The sequence below is a fragment of the Ursus maritimus genome, unplaced genomic scaffold, assembly GCF_017311325.1.
Source record: "Ursus maritimus isolate PB19 unplaced genomic scaffold, ASM1731132v1 scaffold_9, whole genome shotgun sequence".
NCBI classification, from domain to species: domain Eukaryota; kingdom Metazoa; phylum Chordata; class Mammalia; order Carnivora; family Ursidae; genus Ursus; species Ursus maritimus.
This window is the reverse complement of record NW_024427107.1, coordinates 34,760,033-34,785,698: the sequence shown is the minus strand read 5'-3', so window position 1 is coordinate 34,785,698 and position 25,666 is coordinate 34,760,033. Positions and strand designations below refer to the sequence as shown.

General features: G+C 34.9%; 1 long non-coding RNA gene across 1 annotated transcript; it reads left to right on the top strand.

Moving 5' to 3' along the window:
• The first annotated feature begins 3,721 nt into the window (after positions 1-3,721).
• LOC103661408 lies at positions 3,722-25,572 on the top strand. Its single transcript, XR_568062.2, has 3 exons — positions 3,722-4,129; positions 11,203-11,279; positions 25,430-25,572. It is a non-coding gene; the product is annotated as an uncharacterized LOC103661408 (long non-coding RNA).
• The last annotated feature ends 94 nt before the right edge of the window (positions 25,573-25,666 follow it).

Below are 25,666 nucleotides of genomic sequence, written 5' to 3'. Positions count from 1 at the left end.
ATTATCCTGGTTTATCCAGTTGGGTCCAATGTAATCACAATAGTCCTTACATGATAGAAGACAGAAGAATCAGAACAAGAGAGATGGCATTGTGAGAAAGATGTGAACAGCTTTTGCTGGCTTTGAAGATGGAAGGGAACTAAGAGCCAAGGAATACTGGCAACTTCTAGAAGCTGAAAAGGCAAGAAAATGGATTCTGTCTTAGAAGTTCCAGAAGTGCAGCCATGCGTACAACTTGATTTAGGTCAGTGAGACTCATGGAATACTTAATCTATAGAACTATAAAAAAATAAATTTGTGTCATTTCAAGCCACTAGGTTTGTGGTAAGGTGTTGCAGCAGCAATAGGAAAACTAATACAAGCACGATGGAAGACTCCGGATTCAAATAAGATATTAACAGGTAAACACAAGAATGATGACGAGTTTGAAGGTATGTCATGTTAAGAATAGCTGAAGAAATTGGAAATATGTATTTGGAAGATGGCAAATTGAGTTGGGTTTATAATAATTACTATTATATATTTTATAGACGTGAAAAATAACTTAGTTGTTAGTATTTTCAAAATACTATATGCTAGGCTTTGTTCTAGGATCTTGATTTAATCTTCAAAACAATCATATGAGATAGATACTCCTATTATTTATCATAAAAAGTAAATTGAAACCCAGAGAAGCTAAATAACTTATCCCAAGGTCTTATGGCTACTAAGGGGGAGATGAGATTTGAACAGACACAGTGTGATTCCAAAACCTTTTATTCCTAATTAATATGCTATTCTGAGGGAGGGAACCCTTCTATTCTGTGATTTCAAAGGAAAAAAACTGGAATCTGAGAGGTAGAAATGACAATGATTTATACTAGCTCTGGTAAAGAAGAAATTTTAAAGCACAAAGCTGTCAATAGTTAATTTAGTTGAGACGTGGTGCATATTGATTCGGTTGAGAGATGGTAGGGATTTATTGCTAGAGAAGGAACCACCTGTGTCCCAAGTGAGAAAATCAGGTGAAAGTGAAGAAGGTAAGTAGTGAAAGTGCCTGATTCCCTTGAAGGAGTAGAAAAGTAGCGGGAGAAAAGATCTGGGATGCTTCAGTTCCTAGTGCTGTCTGCAGAAAAATACAGTATGCCTGAAAGAACTTGATGAAGAGAAAGGGAAAAAGCTGTAGAAAACTGGTTGTTAGCATAAATAGACACTTATTATCCATAAGAAATAACTCAAGGGAGTAATTCCATCACATATCCTAAGTTGAAAAATGAAGATTGATAGACTTGCATTAATATATAGGAAGAAAACTTTGGTTTACACTTAATTTTCATCCTGAAAGCAGCTTTAGGTCAAAGGAGTATATTTTTATCTTGAATGCTTAATATTGACTCTGTAATTTGCTGTGCTTATACCTGAAAAATGTAGCTGTAAATAAAGAATAAGGAACAATCCTTTAACAAAATCAATTAAAATTACTTTCATCCTGTAACACTTACAGGATACATGAAACATAGACAAACTTTACTGACACTGGAAACTGGTATCTTCCTGGATTTGGAGTTAAGCAAACGATTTTTCCATTTCAGTGTCTTCCTTTCATTTAGGTTAAAATCTCCACTAAGAGGCTTTTCCTTCCTCTTTGTTTGAAAACCTAACACATGCTAAGTATCAGGTAAGAGTAACATTTTCTGTCAGTTCAATTGCAGTCCAGATATTATACTGACCAGGTTTACAAGATTTGGTTGTTTTTTTCTTACATCAAATAATAAATGTTCCCATTGGTATCCACAGTAGGTGGCTCAATATTTTGGTTGGCAAATTATTTTCACTTGGAGAATTATTCATTTGTTTTAAAATATGTTGTAACTAAAACTGAATACTCAGGTGCAAGACCTATAGAACAGGGGAAAGATCTATTTCTTTAAAACAAAGTGCTTTGAGGCAAAATGTGAAACTAATTTTACATGTGGCTACAAGTAATCCGGACTATTCCTTTAAATTGTTTATAAGAATTTGTATTTTTTTTAAAGACCAGTCTTTGAAAAGTTGTAAGACAAATTGACACCTCTTAATTTATTTCATCTTTGAAGATTGTGTGTGTGTGAGAGAGAGAGAAGGAAAGAAAATTGGGAAGAAATCAGAGAGGGAGACAAACTATGAGAGACTCTTGACTCTGAGAAAAGGAATTGAGCGTTGTGGAAGGGATGGGGTGGGGGGATGGGGCAACCAGATGATGTGTATTTTTTTTAATTTTAATTTTTAAATTTTTTAAATTTATTTCTTATTTTTTTAAATTTTTTATAATAATTTTTTATTATGCTATGTTAATCACCATACAGTATATCCTTAGTTTTTGATGTAATGTTCCATTCTTTGTTATTTTATTTGCATGTAACATGCATTGCCCAATGCATTTTTTCCCTTCTTTATATCACCAGCCTATCCCAATCCCCCACCCCCAATCCCTCACCCCCTCCCCTCTGAAGCCCTCAGTTTGTTTCCCAGAGTCCACAGTCTCTCATGGTTCATTCCCCCTTCTGTTTATCCCCTCTTCATTCTTCCCTTCAGATGATGCGTATTGAGGGCACGTGATCTGATGAACACTGGGTGTTACATGCAACTAATGAATCATTAAACATTAATGATGATGAGTACTAATGCTGTACTATATGTTGGCTAATTGAATTTAAATTTAAAAAAAAGGAAGTTAGATAAGATGTGGGAGATTTGACACAGGAGAAGAGAAGTAATAAACCTATTAACTAAAATTTATCCTAGTGTACCTTGAGTTCCTAAATTCTGTAATAGAACATGGATCTTAGAATTAGCCTGGAACTTCTAGAACCAATAGATCTTTACCTATATGTTAATTAGTTGTCTAAGGGAATTATCTTAACCTAAAGGACAAATGAAAAAATCAGTCACATACTTTATTTGCCTGATCTCTAGGAAGGCACCGTGAACTGGATCAGTCTTCTTCCCTCTCTCACACCTTCACAATTGGTGTCCCTCTTTGCTCAAATAGCTAGTTGTAAGATTTCTGCTCTAACATGTACTCAGAGTCTACTATAAGTACATTAAGAACATTCTTGAGATCAAGGATTTTTTCCCCCCAGGAAGGCAAGCAGGGCACAGTTGGAACATGCAGGGTGTACTTTGTGCTTTAGATGTGTGTAGGGGAGTGAGTACAGGTCCAGATGGAGGGCAGGGAGAATATGGGCTGGTATGTGCTGAGAGTCAGCAGTGTGTCAGAGGATGGCAAAATCAGGCCTGATTCCAGAGGAAGCCTGATCTCATGGAACATCAGGAGTTCTATGGAACAGGGAGGAGACTACCAGGAAGAGAAACACCTGGGTTCTTCCCAGACTTGAGCATGAGGCTTCTGGCTCACATCACTTACCACACAAACCCCAGTCCTCGTGGATACCTTGTGCACCTACCCACCCCTACTTAAAGTTACAGTGCAACAGTGCCTTACCCCAAGGACCCAGCCAGGTGTGTCCTTGCGATCAAGGGTCAAGTTATCTAAACTCAATATGTAACATTTATCTGGAACATGAAAGGCACTCAGTAAATGCTTATTGAATGAAGATGAGAAAAATTGATTTTTGAAAGCTAACCTGCAGTCTCATTATCTTTACAGAAATCGATCTATTTAATTAAACAAGAGACCTGGATCATCTCTGCAGTGTGGATGACCCTAAATGGGACATCCTAAGGGCATTTCTAATAACTCTATTATCTGTCTACCAACACTTTCTGGTAGAGTTTTAGGTTTTATTTTTATCAATAAATTGTTGATTTTCTTTGCTGTTTCTATTAGTTTTGCTCTTACAGATAGTACCTAGTCTCAGAAAATGACCTCTAAACAATCTCTCCCCTCCTTTTATGCACGTACCTCTACTTACAGCTTGGCAGCTTACTTAAATCAGAAAGTTGAGCATAACCTTCCCTACTCCCGCCAAATCTTCCAGCCTTGATTCTGTGATGGCCTTGTGACTGGTTTTAACCAAAAGAATGTGGCAGAAGTGACATTCTAGGAGTTCTGAACGAGACTTTAAGAAGACTGGCAGCTTTACTTTCCTGACTTTTGGAACCTAACCTTCACACTGGGAGGAGCCCAAAACACATGGAACAGTACTTGGTAGGTATCAAGGCTCTCTGATGGACAGCTCCTGCTGAGCTACTTGCTGACAGCCCGAGCTGATTACCATCCATTGAGTGAACTATCCTGACATACCAGTGCAGTTGAGTTCCCACATGACTGCAGCCTCTGTTAACATGGGAAGCAGAACGGCCCAGGTGAGTTCAGGATGTTCACAGCACTGTAAGAGATAATAAAGCAGTTGTTATTATAAGTTACGTAATTTTGGGATTGTTTGCTACACAGCAAAAGATAAGTGAAACTATAGGTTCCTTTCTTCTAGCACAAAGATAGCTTAATTAAAAAAAAAAAATTAACAACGTATGACTTAGAGCTCCAAAAAATACTTGAACTCTAGCATTGCTCTGTAGAAATTATATAAGCTGTCTTATTAATATAACATGCAATAACTGTCTTAGTAAAATAAAATGCAAGAGGGGTGCCTAGGTGGCTCAGTTGGTTAAGCGACTGCCTTCGGCTGAGGTCATGATCCCAGGATCCTGAGATCAAGCCCCACATCAGGCTCCCCACTCACTGGGGAGTCTGCTTCTCCCTCTCCCTCTGCTGCTTCCCCTGCTTGTGCTCTCTTGCTCATGTGCACTCTCTCTCTCTCAAGTAAAAAATAAAATCTTAAAAAAAATAAAAATAAAATGCAAGAGAAAATTATTTCAATTGTTGGTATTAAATAGTCACAGAATTCATGTGTTTTCCTCTATGTGCATACTATGCATTGGCTTGTAGCAGAGACCCCACTTTGCCCCCCAATATTTGTTCTCTTCTTTCATGGTGATAGAGTATCTGATTTTTGGCTAGGCATATAGTAGCTCAGGATGGAGACTGCATTTCTCAACCTGCCAAGCTGCTATAATTTCTGGTCAAGAAGATATAAACAGGAATATCTTCTGCAAGCTTGTGGAGTCTGCCTGCCTCTTAATCATTTCTTCCTACTGATGGAAGATGGATAGTAGATTTAGAACACATCTTAGATCGAGAGGACAAGGTCATATAGGTAGAAAAGGGCCTGTGAGGTACCCTGCTCACCTTGCTCACCTTCTCACATGATAAAGAAACTGGTTCTAATTTGTTTGACCCATCATAATCAAGATTAGTGTAGCTAGTCTTAATCCTCAGTAATATGTGAAGTGAACCAGTATTAGGCTGAAGCCATTTGCTAGTAGACTACATTTTTCTGCAACTGAGATTGCTATAGCACATTTTTTCCCCTCAATGCTCAGTTTCCTTTATATAAAATAGATATGATCATAACTAGCTTCAACTAATTTTCTTAAAATGCCATTGAGGGGTGGGGAGTGCCTGGGTGGCTCAGTCGGTTTAAGTGTCTGCCTTTGGCTCAGGTCCTGATCCCAGAGTCAGGGTCCCTGCTCAGCAGGGAGTCTCCTTCTCCCTCTCCCCCCGCCCCTCCCCCTGCTCTTGCTCTCTCTCTCAAATAAATAAAAAAAAAATCTTTTAAAAAATGCCATTAGGAAGTATGAAGTATGTGATACTAGCATCAGGTTAACTCAGAATCTTCCCATTAGCAAAATATTTCCTTTCAACAGTCTTTCATCTCTAATAACATATTTGAGTGTTAAACAGAATATAAGGCAAGAGGAGATATCAGTTTGGGGAAAGAAGATGTACGTTGATGTAAATGATACAAAATGAAGCTGTCCTAAGTATTACATGGGCAAGTTGAATGATAATGTAGCATAAACATGCACGCACAGAGAGGAAATGTGAAAGGACAGACATAACAGGGCAGATAGACAATTAACTGGGAAGGCAGTTATTTTAGCTTTAGGATGCCTGTGGAGGATGTTACTTTAAGGCACTAGCATAACATGTTAGTGTGTAATTAAGGCAGTATGTTGAGAATGATAGTGCTTGCTTGTGTCTGTCTGGCAGAACATGAGTGAGGCATGGGGAGAATTAGGTTTAATATTACCATCTTAATTTAGTGAAAATAGTGAGTTTTCACTCTTCTGCAGAATAGGTGTATCCATGAGAGTGTTTTGGTACAAATGCTCAGCAGCCTAGTATCATTGCCTCTTCCTACTTCCCTTACCTGTGGAAAATACCTTGTCTAATTATAATCTTCCAATTACCATCATCTCATCTGCTGTTAGCTTTCTGTGAATGATGGTTGACAAATGCTTTGTTTCCTGGATTGGTTACTATTTCCCAATGGCAAGATAATATGCATGAAAAAGGAGACACAAAAATATACATTTTAAATTATTTTTTAATATCAAGGGATTCTTTTTTACCACAGTACCCCCATTTTTTTAATTACCACAATATACTCCCCCCTTACACATATTCAGACATAAACACACAAGAATACATTCTCTGAATTTTATTCCATAATATACTCAGCAGTGTTTCTCAGAAAATGAAGAAAGATGTCTCCATCTTGCATATATTAAATTTATTTCATAAAGCTCAAGTATACATAATTCTTATCATTTTTTGTCTATTTAATATTATGACAAATGCCAGTTTTATCCCTATATGTATAAATCCCTTCAATCTTTCTAAAATACCTTATTGATTTCCTGTAGAAGTGAATTTCGAGCTTTGATTATATGCACATATCTCTTAAATTTTATCTTTCTGATTTATTGAAGCAGCCTCCAGCTATTTCCTAGTTAACCATATTTTTGAAGCTAAACTGTATCTTGATGGAAATGCACAGTGTCAAAATATAGATGAGAAGTATGTGGACATTTGCCTGGCTATCCATATCTTCTTAAAAATGGAAATGATTCACAAAAACCTGTGAAAGAGAAATATGTGATTCAGAAGAGTAACATTCAGACTGCTACAGATTGTTTCTGTCACTAAAGACTTCTCAGGCATATTGAAAGATGCAGTTTGGGATTCCCCTTTTGTGGAATAGAAGGAATTTCCCTGCTCTCTAACTCCCACATAGATATTTTTCCCCTACATAGATATTAACTGGTGTCTGAATTCCTTTAAAAATGGTGAGCTAATAAAAATGTCCTTATGGTTCCACTGTTCTTCATTCTTTGAGAAAGTCGTACATTCTACTGCTAAGACAATTTTGTATGTGGAAGTCTGTAAAGGTTTTATATATGAAGAAGGCAGAGGTACCAGTCTTATAATTTCACTAACGCTCTGATTGAAATCTGAACTTGATCCTGTGTTCCATCCTTGTTTTCATGAACTCACATCTTGATCCATTTCACTGCTACAGATCACAAAAGTGAGAATTTCTAAATTTAGAGGAAATTAAAGGAAATAGTTTCAGTGCAGTTAATTGTTTAAGTCATTCCAGTGGCACGTTTTTCCAAAATAACTCTGATTTTAGTACTGGATTTCTTTATAAAAATAACATAAGTACAATTTGTCAATTAGAAAAAATATGGTACCATGTCAAACTCATCTCATAGTACCTGCCAATCACCCATGAAGAAAAGAAGGAACTGTTCGCATGGCCATTCTCTTGTTTAACAAAGCCAACTGATTGTTATCTTTTGGAAACTTTTACCTCCAAGTTGGAATTTTTCACCAGTACTCTTGTTCACAGGCAGGTATTGGCCTCTACACTGCCAACTTTGAAAAGATTCACTATTCTCCTGTGCATTACTAACTCTAGAGGCAGGCAAAAATGCCAGAAGTCTCATGAGCAAAATACAGTCTCATATGATACCTTTTTTTTCTGGTTTCCAGACTCTGGAGAGCTAGATAAATGATGTCGTTTTGAGAATTTTTTCCCTATGAATTGAACCCCAATTTAAATCCTGAAACTTCTGAAGCAAATGTGAAAGTGGAAATTATTTTCTCCTTACTTTGTTTAGTATTTTAAATTTTATCTGCGCTTATGTAGGTTAAAAGTATTAACTTTCCTTCAAGATTGTATAGTGAGGAGTGAGGTGGTATTTGGATAATGACATGTCCTCATTCGTGAAGTTTATTGACAAAACAGATAATTAATGTCAACAAGTACACTTTTAGATTGCAAGTGGAATACCATCGAATAATACAAGCTTACACGTTTGAGATGGTTTTAGGGTGTCTGCTTGGACAGCTGCAATGCCTTGCTTTTGCATGTAGGGATAAGCCAGAGAGAGAGAGAGGATAAGGAGAGCAGAGAGGGAAGACACTTCAACAGAGTCCTTAGGCTAGTCTTTTTATAGTGAAGAAACAAAATTTGTTTGCTGGCCTGCTGAAAGGAATTCCCTTTACTGATGGAAATTAGTTGATCATTAAAATGTGTACAACTTAAGTGTATTCTTGGTTGTGGTTATGTGTTTGCTTTTTACTTTGGGGTTCATAAAGACCATCAATAATTAAGCAACACCTGGAGTCTCTATAGCAATTTTTAAAAGCATTAAAATTAAAAGTATCAAAAAACACTTTTTCTGTGAACCTGTAGAGGGGAAATGACAGCCCTTATTTTTCCTTGAGCTGATTAACACTTTGAAAGGTAATGAGTTATAAAAGTAGATAGCTAACACAGGTTTTATTTGGTTAGCTTGGGCTGTGTTGCTATTATAGTATACAAACTTTACTGATGTACATTCTATAATGTAAGAGAAAACACTCATGTCTGATGGAGAATGGGCTCAAACATTCTTACTGTATGCACAGTACGGCCATCACTGATTTGTACGCTACTATTCTTCTTTCCTAGAAACTCTAAAACCTGTTTTCTATTATTCATATTTTGTCATTTCCCTGCCTCAATGAACTTTATGTAAAACTTTGGACTACAGATTTTGTAGCAAATATATATATATATATTTATATTTCTAAAGTTGGAGTCATTTATCTAGACAGATGGTCATGCTAGTTGAACACATTGTGCATAAATGCTACATAGCTTAACCAGAGTATAGAATGTTCTCTTTTATAAAAAGAGTTTGGTTGATAAAAGTCATCATACATTATGGAGAAAAAACATACTTCACCTATGTGTTACAAATTTTTCAAAAAAATTATTGAACACAGTGATAAGTGTGATAATGATTTATTTTCTTTGATTCAATGGCTCATCATTATGTATAGTTGAGCTGAATTCTGGTTAATGGTTTATTTTAGTAATTTTTCACACAAATTTGCAGGTGGGGAAATAATATTTATTGAGTCTGTGTTTATGTTAGGATTTGACATATGCTAAATCATTTTAATCCTATCTCTCTCGTAGAATAGTTATGATTAATAGTTCAGTTTTACAGTTGAGAAAACAAACTCAGAAGCATTCAGTACTGTGCATAAAGATGTGAGTTTGAAGGCTGGTGCAGTGGTCTGTCTTAAAGTACAGCTCTCATGCTGTTTTTGTCCTCAGAACCTTTGGTGGCATCCCATTATGCACAGGATAAAACACAAATCTTCAGGAGATACCTCCATAAATGGATTTCATTCTATGTTTTTCTTTAATTCCAACTTCTAATCTTGATGTTTTCACCACACCCTGGATAACCCAGCACTCCCTGAAAATATTCAGATTTCTTATCTTTGTTCCTGGTTCATGCTCCTGTCCCCCTCCACATGGATTTCCTTTTGTCATCTCTGCCAGTGAATATCCTCACCTTCCTTCATGGTCCAGATCAGTTGCCAGCTACCCATGAGTGTTCCTCAGTTGTTCAGATGGAATTAGTTATCCCTCCTCAAGAGAAAAAAATAATATATCTTTATTACTAAAAATCCTCTGTTCAGGAAATCAGGTGTGTATATGTCTATTTCATTGCTTCTGGTTAGTTATACATTCTTTTAGAAAAAAAGTTATATTTTATTTATGTGTATCTTTTGCTTTATCCATTAGAATATCTTGCATATAGTAAGCATGTAATACATATTTTTGAATTGGCTTTCTAGTTGATAGAATATTTTATAAATTAGCTTTTTGTGTATTCAGAAATACTGGAAATGGCAAAGATCTGATTAATACAGGAGTGATACATAATGTACATATTCTAGAGATATCTGTTTAATATGTAGCCTGAATATTTGATAATTTTCTATTTTATTGTTATCATAAATTTAGTCCTTTCATTAATTTCTAGAAAGCAGCTCATCTAACATCAGTTATAGATATTGAAAAAAAATTTAGGTAGGTTACCTGTTTATATTAAGGACACATGGCATATCTTTCTTGTTTTTAAGATTGATTGATTGATTGATTGATTGATTTCAGAGAAAGAGTGTGTGAGTGAGAGAGGTGGGGAGGGGAGGAGCAGAGGGAGAAAGGAGTAGGAGGGAGAAAGAATCTCAAGCCAATTCCACACTGACCTGGGAGGCCAGTGCAGGGCTCAATCTTGATGACTTGAGCCAAAACCAAGTCTGATGCTTAACCGAGTCCCCCAAGCTCCCTGACACATGGCATATCTTTAGCTCTCTACACCATTCTTGCAAAACAAGATAAATTATTTATTTTTGTTATCCTAAATATTCCTTTGGCAGTGTTCAGTCGTTTGTTCATAGTGACAATTGCCAGTTATTGAAATCATTTTTATTATCACTAATAGTGGTGACTTAGTATTTCAACAGTTTGTTAGGTCAGATTAAATCATAGATCATACAATCTTAAGGATCATTTAGTTAAGGACTTCTTAGTATTGGTTTATAAGATGTAGGTGATCCCTTTCAGTTTACATGTAAAATGTTAGTTATTTGTGTGTCCTACCACTTTACTGCTATAGCTTTTTGCATATTCTCATATGTTGCTGTGACTTCCTAAAATGTTAATAACCAGTGAAGTCAGCCCACTAAATTTACATATCAGCCCCAGAGAGATGTAAAGACAATATACATGTCATTGGCATCCTGAAACCAGAACCCAGGTCTTTCAGTTTAGTGTACAATAATTTTTCTAGATATTATGCTAACTGGTGCTATATTGGAAATTTGTAACATTAAAGATAAACAGGGGAAAATGATATATTGAATGACAACAGTAAGAATCAAGCTTTCTACTCATTTTTGTCCTTTTAATTCCTAAATTAATTCTGTAAACAGAATGTAGTACAAGACATGTAGTCACAACATGACAAATTCTTAGCCTTCTTCATTTCTGTTTATTTTTTTCATGTTAAACATTTTCTTTGAAGCAAGTAGAAGCTCTGCATCTTATGATAAGTCTCTGGAGTACAGAGGAAATGAGAATCTGGCAAACACCTCTAATGAAGTAAGCAATCATTTGAATTATTTTTTGTTTAGGTAAAATATAAATGATTATAATTTTGACTTGAACAAAATTCAGCATTTATTTTATCAGTATGCATTCTGACAATGCATTTTTTAAATACAACAAACAGCAAAGCCCCCCCCCCAAAAAAAAGAAAAGAAAAAAAGGGAAAAAAAAATAAGTGAACCAAAATAGGTATGGCAAATATTAAGAACCTTACTTATTTTCTAGATAAAAAAAGGGGAAACACTGTTGATGCTTCATACATGGTAAGTTTTCAATGCATTTTATCAATTAAAACACTAAACAAACACTGTTACTTTATCCTATCACTATTATAGTAAACTAGAACGAACTTTAGGTCAAAAATCCAATTTCCTAGAACGATTTGTTAAATGTTTGATTCTCTAAAGGCCTGTTCTTATACTCCTTCTGTTATACACTCCTTCTGGTGATTTTTGTCTTGTGCAAATTCACGACTCTACAATTTACAGTAATGATACATTATAAGTAAGACTTTTTTTTTTAAAGATTTTATTTTATTTATTTGACAGAGAGACAGCCAGTGAGAGAGGGAAACAAGCAGGGAGAGTGGGAGGGGAAGAAGCAGGCTCCCAGGGGAACAAGGAGCCCAATGCGGAGCTCGATCTCAGGACCCTGGGATCATGACCTGTGCCGAAGGCAGATGCTTAATGACTGAGCCACCCAGGCGCCCCTATAATGAAATTAATAGTTCATATTCAAAAATGACCTTTTCCACATATCCACCATCTGAGTTACTGATTAATTGATTAAATTCCATTTGTATTCTTTCTAAAACAGGAATTTAAGGTGGTTCATCTGTTTCCTGGGTTGGAAGGGGGTTATTTTCTTGAACTTGGCAAAAAATTGCAAATTTTCTGACTAGGACTAAGTATAAACTATGGCCACAAAACATATATGTATCCCATTTTTCCTTTCTACCTCTCTTACTTTTTCACTTCCTCTCACCCTCCTTCCCACTACCTATGCCAAGCTCTCTAGCTCATGGAAAGGGAATTGTTTGACTAACATGGCACTCTAGCCTAAAGTGTTTCTAGAAGTATGTATATATTCCAGCAAATCTATCCCTAAGACTCAAGTGAAGATCCATGTCAAGATCTTCTCTGAAGGGAATGAGATTTTACCCTAATTGCAAGCTAACAAGTGAGCCTGCCAGTTTCATAGGTATTGATGCAAGATACAAGACTCTTGGCACAGAGACAAAGGACTTTATTACTTGGAATAGAGCAGACACCATTAACTTCATGTTTGCATTGTTACCTGAGTCCCATGGACCTGGGTGAAGGGCAACCAAGGAGGATGTGTGTATGCAGTGGGGTTTGAGGAAAGTTGAGGAAACATGAGCTTAGGAAACTTCATTCCTTTAAAGTGGCTGTAAGCAAACCTGCTCAACCTTTGCCACAAACAGAAGTATCTCTTTATTATCTTGGAATGCAAACAAACCTCCCTTCTGCCCCAGAGGAAGACCCTATCTCTAACTAATGGTTATTCCCATACAAGTATCTGTGAAAAGATAGAACAGAACAAAAGGTGTCACAAGACATGTGGAAATGGGAGAGACCCTAAGAATTTTATTATATTGCCCAACTAGTGGCAGAGATGATCCTGTTAGTAAGAGTGTATATAGAGACATGAATTTATGTCCTCTGGTGTATGTTTGCATGCTATTTTCATCTTAAGCAAAAATAATTGAAATGCAGAAGTATAATTAAAGTTGTTATGATAAAACTGACAGAGATGAAATAGTAATGCCCAGTACTGGTGAGAATTTAGAAAAACAGGTACTTCTGCTAATGTTAGTGCAATTGGGCACAGTTTTTGAATGGAAAATTTGTCATTATGTATCAAAAGTCTTAAAATGTGTGTGACAAATGCTCTAGGAATTTTTCCAAACAAATCAATACAGATATGGACCAAAACAGGAATATTTATTAGTTATGTTTTCTATAAAAACAAGAAAGTAAGAATTACTTATATCATAAATAAAAATGGGATGATTTAAGCAAATGCTAGTTCACTCATATAATGTACTATAATATATAAAATAAAAACCATTTTATGGAAAAATTCTTATCTCCATTATAAAATATTCACAGTGTAAGGCTAGAGGCTACAAAGCAATGTATACTACAGTATTTTTTTTAAAAGGAAGTATATATCTTTGTATGCATGTGAATATATAAACGTAGAATTACTGAGAAATTACCTACTAAAATGTTTATGTTAATGGTGATTGAAATGAAAAATTGAAATTACTGTTATCTGTTAAATTTATTTGCTTTAGGCTTTTCTGCTTTGCTAAGATTTTTATATTATTTTTAATAATATGTGTTATTTTATAATTAGAAATATGTGTTTTTTAACTTTTAATTCAGACTTTCTGATGTGAACTAGAGTATTATTCCATGACATAGAGAATACAAGATTGTTAATTTATCCTGTATTTCTACTAAATGGTTGGTTATAACAAAGACATACGAGGTCAGACACTGTCTTTAGATTATACCTCACCATCCATCTTGGGTATAAAAATGGTGTTGAAAAAAATAATAATAAATGTAGAATAAAAATATATGAATTATTTCATAAATTACATTTTCTTCTCAGAAACAAAATATACTTCTGATCAAAGTTACTGATCGAGATATCAAAATGTCCAGTATTTTAAATGCCAATGTTAAAGGAGAAAATATACTAACAATTGGAGTTTTGATTTTCATATTGGAAAAAAGGACTGTTTATACTTCCATAGAATTGTTTTATGGAAAGTGCTTACACATGGCAGCTTAGAGCATTATGTCATCATTTAGAATCAAATCACAAAAATTATAAAATTAAGCTAGTTTATATTTTTAAAACTATAAAATATATGAATTTTAAATATTCGCAAGTGAAAAAAAGGCTTTTTCTATTTTCGGTACCATGAATTTTAATTACAATACATACTTTACTACACCTTTGCCCATATACCCAATCTAATGTATTATTTTCTATTTTTTAGAAATTATCAATAAATCATGCTTAGTCTTACATAATTGATTCAAAGTTAAAAAAAATAGTGTTTACTAGTAAAATGGGAAATATTAAAATTTATAGTATACTACAGATTTTAAAAATTAATTTTAAAATAAAGTTTTAATAAAATACTGATTTAAATATTAACTTTAAATCACATCAGATTTGCTATAAAATGATAAAATTAATTTTTAAATTCCTTACTGTGTTCAGAAATTATATATAATTCTGTAGGAAAGATCTTGGTATGTACACAAGACAGAGAAAGCATGAATGTTTGGAGCACGGTTATTAAATGTGAATATTTTTTTAAACAAAAATATACATCCTAAGTACAACAAAAACCTCATCTACCAAATCTCTTATCTTCAACTCTTATAAAATTCATTGTTTTATGTGGTGAGCTAATGTGTTTTGCTTCCCTCACCCACCCCCCGAGATGCACACTTCACTCGTTTTCCCATACTTCTGCCCTAGCAAGCTGTCCTCTGTGAATGACATCCCAATAGCATACTCAGTGAGATTTCATTCAGCCACGGTGGCAGTATTTACCCCATGGAAGCCCAAACATGCTATAATTCAGAGGTTTTTTTTTTCCCCCTTCTATTTCCAAGAGCCAGAGGCTAAAGATTTACCAGCATAAGGCTCTACCTCATATGTATACCCCAGGCTATTAGTTACATAAATTATCAAAAAGTTTAAGGTGAGAATTAGCATTTTAAGTGTGTGTATATGTGTGTGCGTGAAACTGAAAGGAAATCGAGGGAATTGCCTGTTGATGAGAATCCCCACTACCCTTCTCCCAATAGAAAAAAGCAGTGTTTGATGAGATGGAATTTAAGATGATGCACAATGAAATGGGAGAATTCCTGAACAAAAGAAATAACTGACTGTTATTTGGTAGTGTATTAACTCGAGTGAAGTATTGGGAAAATTGAGAGAATGTTAAAGGAAAAGAACTCTAATCTTTATAACAGGGGAAATAAAATACGGTATTCTTGTCATCCTTACTAGTTCCTCAGTATTTACTGAATCAAATCCAGCTTCCCCTCCTCTCTGGAATTTAATAGTTAGAGGTCTGCTATAGTATCAATTACTTGAAGGACTATGTAGAGTTATTAAGGTATTGGGAAGGACAAGGAAACAAATATTAATCAAAACTCTTAGTAGTAATTCTTACTGTTTAAAAAATACATACCTAGAACAAAAAGGGTAGATAATCTCTTTTACCACATTAACACTGAAGCTTTTTTTTTCAAATTAATATCCTTCAACATATAATGAACAGTAACTCCACGGTTTCTGAAGTTATGTGCTTATCAAAGAAAAAAAAATATCTCCAGTTAAATACTTTCCTCCTTGTAACAAAAGCTGTAGTGAAGATATATCACAAACAGATGGTGCAGAGGATGTGAGCCGGCTGGATGATGGCAGGATAATATCACTAAACCAGAATAAATTCCTGCTTGAGCCTGAGGATGGAACTGCTCAGAGAAATAGATAAGAAGCCAACATATTGGGGTTGGAAACACAGACATATCTGCTTAATATCCAAGTAACAGATCTCACATTATCAGGAAAGGTTGAGGATGGAATTGAGTTATAAGATAGGTCTAAGAGAGCAGGAGTCACATTCTTACTGCGATAGTAATGTAACGGCAATCCCAAGGAACTCTGTAGAGCCATGCAACCCTGCAAAGCTTTAAATAAATGCACATCTACAAATTCCACCAAGCACTCCACAGCTTCTGCAAGCCAGGATTGCTTAACATATGGCATGTGGGCATGCAGACCCTTTTATATGTGTAGATCTATATGCAAAAATGAGGAGGAATGTGGAATTGAAATGTGGTAATTGTCCTTTTGTGCTTGCTCTTTTGGGTGTGCCTATGTGTGTTAAGGATTAATGTGGGTGAGAAAGGAAGTAAGAAGTCAGGAGGCCTGGTTCACTCTAATCACCTACTTGTTGACTCCAATAGCAAAAAATTGTACATTCGTATGCAGTGATGCTTCCCTTACTGAAATACAAGGCTAATGAAAAGCAAATAATGTTCAGTTGTGCAGAAGTTTAAATATAACATCAATAGAGTTTTAGAAAGGTTAGGTTTAAGATGTATATTTTTGCATGATTTATCATACAATTGAATTTTGAAGTAAAAATGTACATATTAGAGATCTGAGATTTCAGCATGAATTCAACTGAAAATAACTTAAAACAATTTATATATTTTATATTCCAAATCTTTTAAACTCAAAACATCAAACAATATGGTTTAATTTAAAAAAATGAGGCTATCATTAACTCATTTAGATTATTCATTCTCTCACTGACAGCTATATCTTAAATCATGTTATGATTCTATTCACGAAAATCCGTGATTTAAATTTTTTTTAAGTACTTTGATGGACATCAATATATTTTAAAACTCGTCAGTGCATATTTGAAAATGAAAGATGCTGTTAAGTTAGTATTTGGAGAAATTGAAAGAAAGAAATTTCAAGAGGCAGAGTCTGACAAAATGAATCACGAAAACAATCTGTTTTTAAGTATAAGATAATTTAAAAAGCCTAAAGATTGATGAGCAGTGCCATGCAAAAGTGTTAATTGACTACAGTAAATATTATGTGTAAGGCACAGAGCAGTTGATGGTGGGAGTGTCGAGAACTTTTTAAAAAAATTGTATTTTTATTGAAGTACAGCATACGTATAGAAAAGTGCTCAAATCACAATTACACAGCTTGATGAATGTTTGATGTGGGAGAAACCCACATAACCAGCACTTGGATCAAGAACCAGAATATTTCCAGCCTCCAGAGTTCCAACTTATGCACTGTTCGATCACGACATCTACTCCCAGAAGTAACCTGTACCCTGAATCCTGCCACTGTGGATTAGTTTTGCTGAAAACATGTTCCTTTTCAAATCTCTCTTCTCATTCCATTCTTCTCTTCCTCTTTTTGCTCATCACTGTAACATTTATACAGCATTTACCACATGCCAAGAGCCCTACATACATTGTGTTATTCAGTCTTTAAGACAACCCTATAGAAAAAAAAATTAAATTTAAAAAGCAATCCTATAAAATAGATATCATCATTATTACCTACAGTATATAAATGAAGAAATTGAGGCTTAGAGTATTTAAGTAAATATCCAGTAGTAAGGGTAGTAAAAAAAAAAATCTTAGACTCTTATCACTCAAACTTTAAGACATCTCACTAACAGCACCCACCTTGTTTCTACCTGAGTAGTTTTACTCCTACAAAGCTTTAATTTTGGGGGGGGGGAATTATCAATACACGGGCACAGAAGCTAAAATATTGATTGTTATAGCATCTGCCTATACACACAAATGCACATATCTATATGTAATATATATACATATATAAATTTCATTGCAGAGTTTATGTACATTTGGGGATATGAGAGAACACATTTTTGGAGAAAGAGTCACATAAGTTTTCTGTTGAGAATCACTGCAGCACTAAATCAGTATTTCTGATGGAAATGTGTATATGTCAAGGCAGAAAAAAAATGGTTGAAAAAGACTGGTCTAACAAAAGAGAATGACACATTATAGTCAGCTAAGGTATAATTCAGACCCTGAATTCTATGGTAGGATGTAAAAGAAGTATAATGTAGCTCAGCAAAGTGAGCATTTAGTTCTGTTGGGGTGGATGTGGGTAGATTCAGGAAGTCTTCAAAAAAAGAAATTATTTTTTTACTAGTTCTAGAAGGGATGATAGTGTTAAAAATGAGAGTATTTGAGGCAGAGAAATTAATTAGCATGATTAGGCACACAGGGCCACAACTTGGGGGAACTGCAAGTAGTAAGGTGTGGATAAATTTGAAATAGAAAATGTAGAAAGGTCCACTATAAGGCTGTGGATTTTCAGAACATAGCTCCCAAACAGGTGGCCTCTTTGAACTAAAAGAAAGTCATGTCTAAATGCAGTGTGGCATCCTGAATTGGATCTTGGAACTGAAAAAAAAAAAGTGGAAAAACTGGCAAAACCCAAGTAAAGTCTGAGTTTAGGTCATATTAATGTACTATAGTTTTGACAAATATAACATAGTTTTATAAAACGTTAACATTAGGGATGAAGGATGGATGGAGAAGGAACTCTGTGTACTATTTATGTAACTTTTCTGTAAACCTAAATTTATCCCCAAATTAAAATTTTATTCAAAATTTAAAAAGAGGGTTAGGTGTCAAACAGATAGCTTTTTCATTTTGTTCTTTCCTCTTACCTTACCTTGGGCATATATTGACTTGCTCCATGGACACTTGAAGGAGGAAAATAGCAGAATAAACCCTTTACTAACAGGAAGCAACAAAGGAACTTTATGTAGCTGCTGCATCCTATCATTTTGTTCCTTCCCACCTTCTCCCACCACTTTAACCTAAGAACAGCAAATCTTAAAAAGGAGCTGAGGAATGTGTTTGTCTTAATCAGCTCTGATGACTATTACAAAATACCACAGACAGAGTGGTTTAAACAACAGGAATTTATTGCTCACAGTTCTGGACACTGGAAGTGCAAGATCAAGGTGCCAGCAGGACTGGTATCTTCTGAGGAGTCTTTCCTTGGGTTGCAGATATCCTCATATGGTCTTTCCTCAGTGTGTGTGGGGAGGGAAGGTGGGAGGAGACAGAGAGAGAGCATAGACTCTTCAGTTTCTTTTTAAAAGGGCACTAATCTCATCATGAGGACCTCATCCCTCATGACCTCATCTAAATCTGATAACCTCTCAAGGTCCCATCTACAAATATTATCAAATTGGGGGTTAGGGCTTCAAAATAAGAATTTAGGGGGAGAACACAATTAGTCCATAACAGTGTTAGGGCAAGGCTTACTGGGCAAATGGAGATAGATTACCTGACAGTAAGACCAGAGCCTCTCTACCCCAGGAGCATTCCCACCCATGCCAAACTCAGTAAAGGACAGTCACTGACCACCAAGTGTTGTCTCCTCCTGCCAAGTGTCAGGTTGGTAAACATAAGCACACAGAAATAAAAGATGTTTGAGGAACATGACCCAAAGGAGGATTAATGAACTAAAAAAAATATATATGCATAACCATCTTTTATATTGAATAACTCTGTGATTGGTGAGGTGAATCATGCAGATGAGTTGGTCCCAAGCACATATCCATAAAAATCTGTTGCAGAATTGCCCAGAGTTATATATACAGGAAAAGACCTAAGGGAAGGTAAGTTTCTACAGGGGCTGATGTGGCTCTCTGTCTCAGACATTATCTTCAGTAACTATGTTGTGTCATGTATTCTGACTATACTTAACTCATTTTGAAATCCTTAATAAGAAAATATTGTTGCCAAATCCAAGCATTGTTTGTGTCTAATGCTTTTATCAATCTGGGCCTACCAGTGACATTTGTTGATAACAATGGCCACTGAGATAAAAGGTTTAACCACAATTGATAGGTTGAAATAGATACATAGAGCTTTACTTCCAGTTAATACCAAACCATTCCTTTAGAGGCAAACATGGAACAATCCTGAAAGTCAAACTTTAATATCTAAAAAATAAACATCCTATAGATTATGCTCTTTAATGACAATGTAGTAAAATATTAAATTGAGGGGGAAAAAACTAAAAAATTATTTCTGTTTGGAAACAAAGTATATACCATTATATTAAGGGATAGCATAAGGCAAATTAACAAACATTTAGAATTTAAAAAAAAAAAGGACAACAGATTGAAATAAATACATAGAAAAAAAACCAGTGAACTGAAGAACAATAACCATACACACAAAAATATGTAACAAAACTGGAAGATAATTCTTTAAAAATATTAATAAGCTTTTTGAATCTTTGGCAAAGCTGGTGCAAGAAAAGAATAAAAGAAAAAATCAGAATGAAAATAGATACTGCTTCAGAGAGAAGAATAATCAAAAACAATTGCAAGGATATTATGAAAACTAAGTAGTAGTAGTACATTTGAAAACCTAGATGAAATGGATAATTTTCTGGGAAAATACATAATTTCAATATTGGAATAATAATAATAATAAAAGCTGAATAGATCAGGGACTATGGATTTCACAATTCCAGAGCATTCAAGAAATAATAATAGCCAACACTTGTGTAACATTTACATGTGTTAAGCACCTTTCTAAAACCTTTACATATATTAGTATTTCTTCCCAACAATTCTAAGCATTAGATGTTGTAATTGTTCCCATTTTACAGATAGAAAACTGGAGTCACAAACTGGTGAGTTGCCTATAGTCACACAGCCAACAAGAGGCAGAACAGTGATTTTATTGAAGGTCATATCACTCTCATCTTAAATACTCTATATTACTGTCTCTCTAAATTGAAATACCTTAATTTATTGATTCTAAGATGCATTTTTTCACATTTTAACATCTCCAAAATCAGGATACATTTAACACTGAAAACACCATTACTTCCCATTGGCCTGGTACATTTTTTTAAAATATATCATAAACTTAGATGTTATTTTCATGAAAGGAAAAAAAAAGCAACTATCAGATTTCAGTCAATCATTTGAGGAAGGAATATGAGTCTTAGTTATTTTCAAAAAAACTTTTTTTTTGAAACTTTCTAATGAAATCAAAAAGTGTTAGAATCAAAATTTACAGATGGCATCAGTGTCTTTGAAGAAATCATAGAGGTGAGAATGCTGCATCACCAATGCTTTTGTAGGCACAAAGGCTGGTGTTATGCAGAAAACACAGGCAATGATGACTCAGTCAAAGCCTAATCATATATATCTCTAAATAAGTCTGAAAGAATATTTTCAAAAGATTTAAAATACTCAGGGATAAGAAATTCATTGTGTAACTTTTTTTCTTTTCATAGTATATATAAATGTACATTTTACAATTGTTGATATCTTGGCTATAATGAAATGTGGTAATAGGCAAAGATTTCAATCCACATGACAGAGACTTTCACCAAATATCTATTATCCCTTTTTCCTTTAGTGATTGAATTACTTTGCTCTACCTGTTTCTGCCTCCTCTCTCAATTTTGAGTATACTGAAACCAACTAAGACTACAGTTCCCAGCATCCCTTGAAGCTAAATGAGATCATGTGACCACATTCTGGCCCACGTTTGTGGTGGAAGTGGTAGTGCAACTTCTAGGTTGTACTCCTGAGGGGAAGTCAGCTGTCTCATTTCTTTTCTCACATTCCTGTTTACTGGAATGTGGCAGCATTTCAAGCATCCATTTGAGACTGTGAGATGCCAGCCACATTCTGAGTTTGTGGAATCACAGATAGAAGGAGCCAACTCTGTGTCTTACAATGAATGTGACAAGTAAGTACTAAAGAAACGCAACTAAAGATTCCTGAGTTTTGATTGGTGGAAAAAGTGAAGGCTTTTTTCTCCTAGAAGTCTATATTTTATCTAGAGTTTATATGTTAATTAGGATTTATGTGTTCTGAAATTTACTATCAAAGCATAAGAAACCAAGAAATAGATTTTCAAGAGAAAGAGATATTTTCTAAAAAACAATATTTTTCAACTTTAGTTACACAGAAAACAGACTAAGTTGAGATCACAGCCACTGAGTTGATACTCTAATAAAAAACCAGTATCTTGCATCAACATGGATGGAACTGGAGGAGATTATGCCAAGTGAAATAAGTCAAGCAGAGAAAGACAATTATATGGTTCCACTTAATTATGGAACATAAGGAATAGCATGGAGGACATTAGGAGAAGGAAGGGAAGAGTGAATGGGGAGGGGGAAATCAGAGGGGGAGATGAACCACGAGAGACTATGGACTCGGAAACAAACTGAGGGTTTTAGAGGGGAGGGAGGTGGGGGGATAGGCTAGCCTGGTGATGGGTATTAAGGAGGGCACGTATTGCATGGAGCACTGGGTGTTATACGCAAACAATGAATCATGGAACACTGCATCAGAAACTAATGATGTACGTAGGGCTACTAACATAAACACACACACACACAATATCTTAACCTCTATCTTGCCCTGATGAAATTATGAAGGCTTTAAAATATCTGAAACTTTGTCAGAGACATGGGAAGAAGAACTCTAAAAGGAAACATTTTTTCTCAATTGCTATAAAGTATAATTTATTATTAACTTTGGCAGGCTTGTATATGGTGTGTATGTGTGTGTGTGGGTACATGGCACACACATGTGCATGTGGGTGGGTATGAGACAGAACTTAGATTTAATAAAACATGTTTTAAGGTTTTAATTTAGCTTAATATTTCTAGTTTTAAAAATAGAGCCTTTTCATTCCCCCCTCCACCAAAGAAAGCACGTTGTTTTACAACATACCTTAAGGAAATTAGATGTAAGATTTTACTGAAGAGCTTATCTTGGCAAAATTAGAGTTGGGGCATTTCCAAGTTCCCACATGGAATATAAATTCTCATGAGAGATGACCTTTTCATTTGGAGTCAGATATTTGGCTAATATGAGGAGTCAGTGGATGAAGAATTACATCAAAAACACATGAAGTTTAATAGGCAAAACTTACCAAACCATAATGAAATGCCAGTGAATTACTTTGTTCCTTAAATTAATTATTGTAAAAAGGAACTCATTTTTATTTGCCTCAAAAAGTGCATGTTTTAGAGTAGAAATTATAACAGCTGCATATAAAAACAACCATGTTTTTATAAATGTAACTCTTTTTAGGGATCATATTAATATTAGCTATAATATTATGGATCATGATATTTGCAAAGTGCTGGAACTGATTAAGTACTTTGCATACATTTATGTTAATATTTTCATCTAACAATTTCTCAAGATGGGAAACTGAAGTACATAGAAATTAACTTGCCCAGGGTCATACCAATAGAAATGATAGTGATACAATTAAAAATCAGGTCCAAGGGGCGCCTGGGTGGCTCGTGTTTTGCCTTGGCTCAGGTCATGATCCCAGAGTCCTGGGATCTTGCCCTACATCCGGGCTCCTTGCTCAGTGGGGAGTCTGCCTCTCCCCTCCCTCTGCCTGCCACTCCCCTTGCTTGTTGCGTGCGCTCTCTCTCTCTGTCAAATAAATAAATAAAATCTTAAAAAAAAAAATCAGGTCCAAATCCAGTCTCTTTCTTCTGTATCACAAGATTCATGTTTTGACTAAAAGCCAAATTCGAAGATATGAGGAAGTTTAGTATATTTAAAACGAGAAAGGGGATTCTAGATTGAGTGAAATACCTAAGGATTGCCCAGCCAAGGTACAGGATATACACACATAAGTACATTTATTTAATGCTGCCCAAATATTATCTTAATCTAACCTTTCTATACATTTAACTGTTCATATACTTTCTGGCTATCTGAAAGCAATCACTCACCTATAGACAGATAGGATTTTGTACTTGTTTTAGTAATTAGCTTTCCTCTTTCGGGCTTTACATGTAAGCTATATAAATGTTTTTATGTATGTGTTTATACAAACATACTCAAAGATATTAAAATAACAGATGATGCTAGTTATTGTCTAGAATTTTATCAAAAGAAAGTACAGGGGCGCCTGGGTGGCACAGCGGTTAAGCGTATGCCTTTGGTTCAGGGCGTGATCCCGGCGATCTGGGATCGAGCCCCACATCAGGCTCTTCTGCTATGAGCCTGCTTCTTCCTCTCCCACTCCCCCTGCTTGTGTTCCCTCTCTCGCTGGCTGTCTCTATCTCTGTCGAATAAATAAATAAAATCTTTAAAAAAAAAAAAAGAAAGTACAATATGTGAGAAAAAGAACATAGACATTAGTGTGGATTTGTTTTATTAGAAAAGGACATTTCTTCAAAGATAGTTCCAACTGTATCTTGGGATAGAGGACATAGCTGAAAGCTAATATATCTATATTATAACAGGACAGCCCATTTAAAGCAATTTGAGGCTCATTGAGTACATTGAAATGACTTTTTAAGATTATGAAACCTGCCTTGTCTTGCCAAGGACAAATGAATGGCCTGCTACTCAACCAACTGTGTTGTTTCATATAAGGATTAACATCCCTCCACCTAAATCATTAGCTTATAAAATTGAAGACAGTTTTTTGGCAGAAATTAGCTGAGGTTCCAGGTGGTATCTCTCTGCATTTTTATTGGCATGACAATTAAAACCACCTCTAATAATCAGAACATTATATTAAAAAATAAATATCATTGTTAAGTAAATATAAAGGGTTTAATATATCTGTGCTTTTTTGGTTCTAATATTAGGTGGAAACTTTTATCAAGAGATTCTGATATTCATCAATGATATTTTCACATATTAATGGCTCTACTATCCATAATTCTTCAGGAAAAATTGTTAGTCTTCTCATATCCTATTAATATTTTATATTTGTGCTTTATACCAAGATAAAAAAAATATCCTCTTCTATCAGTTTAATAGACTATTTTTTAGAGCATTTTTAGGTTCACAGAAAACCTAGTGGATTTTTAGGGCAGTGAAACTATTGCATATGATACTATAAATGGTGGATTCTTCTCATTAGTCATTTGTCAAAACCCAAAGAATATACAATACCAAAAAGGAACCCTAATATAAACTATAGACTTTGGTGATAATAATGTGCCAATGGAGGTTCCTTGATTGTAACAAATGCACCACTGTGGTGCAGAATCTTGATAGTGGCAAAGGTTATGTGTGGTGTGGGAGTGTAGAGGGTGTATTAGGGGGTAAATAGGAACTCTCAGTATTTTCCACTAAATTTTTCTGTAGTTAACAGAGCAGGATCTAGTGGAATTAATTCCAGGAACATAAATTTGGTTTACCATTTGAAAATCAACCAGTTGGAGATCATCACATTCATAGAAATTAATAGATCTTTTCAAAAGATATAGAAAAAGGTTTTGATAAAATTTGACACCCATTCATGACTTAGCTTTTAGCAAACTAGTGCCAGACAGAACTTCCTTAATTTAATAAAGTTTTCTATAAAAAACCTACAGATAACATCATTTATACTGATGGAATGTTACGTACAGACAGTCCCTAATTTAGAATGCTTTGACTTGCAGCTTTTTGACTTTATGATGATGCAAAAGATATAAGCAAGCATTCAGCAGAAAGCGTAATTCAAATTTTGATTTTTGATCTTTTCCAGGGCTAGTGATATGTGATATGATCAACACTCTGTCGTGATGCTGGGCAGCAGCAAGCTGCAGCTCCCAGTCAGACGTACCATCACAAGGGTAAACAACCGACACACTTATGACCATTCTGTACCCGTACAACCATTCTGTTTTTCACTTTCAGTACAATATTCAATAAATTACATGAGCTATTCAACACTTTATTATAAAACGGGCTTAGCGTTGATGATTTTGCCCAACTGTAAGCT